This window comes from Penaeus monodon, chromosome 19, assembly GCF_015228065.2.
Source record: "Penaeus monodon isolate SGIC_2016 chromosome 19, NSTDA_Pmon_1, whole genome shotgun sequence".
NCBI classification, from domain to species: domain Eukaryota; kingdom Metazoa; phylum Arthropoda; class Malacostraca; order Decapoda; family Penaeidae; genus Penaeus; species Penaeus monodon.
Genome location: NC_051404.1, coordinates 38357012 through 38357389, shown reverse-complemented (window position 1 = coordinate 38357389; position 378 = coordinate 38357012).

The following is a 378-nucleotide window of genomic DNA, read 5'->3' as shown; positions in this document are numbered from 1 at the left end:
ATGTATATCGCCCGGGCTGGGAGAGTGCAAGCCATAGGAGCAAAAGGGCGAAGAGTATGTGAAGAAGAAATGAATTATATAAAAAAAAAACACATACCGAACCGAACATACATACCGACTACTCCACTACTCTTCCAACCTTTCTGCAATGAGGCCCATAGCCTTCTCAGACGTCGGATGAGCTAACCAGAATCTCTGATTGGTAGCATTACAGCTAATCAGGTGTAATCTAGGGGTACACTTGGGGAGCAGATCAAGTCGGTTACAGTCGCGGATTAACCCTCGAAAGGGTGAGGGAAGAACCAGGCAGGTGGACGATTACTGGGGTTAAAGAGTGAATGGACTTGATGTGTCAGCTGCGTGCGTGTGAGTAAGACG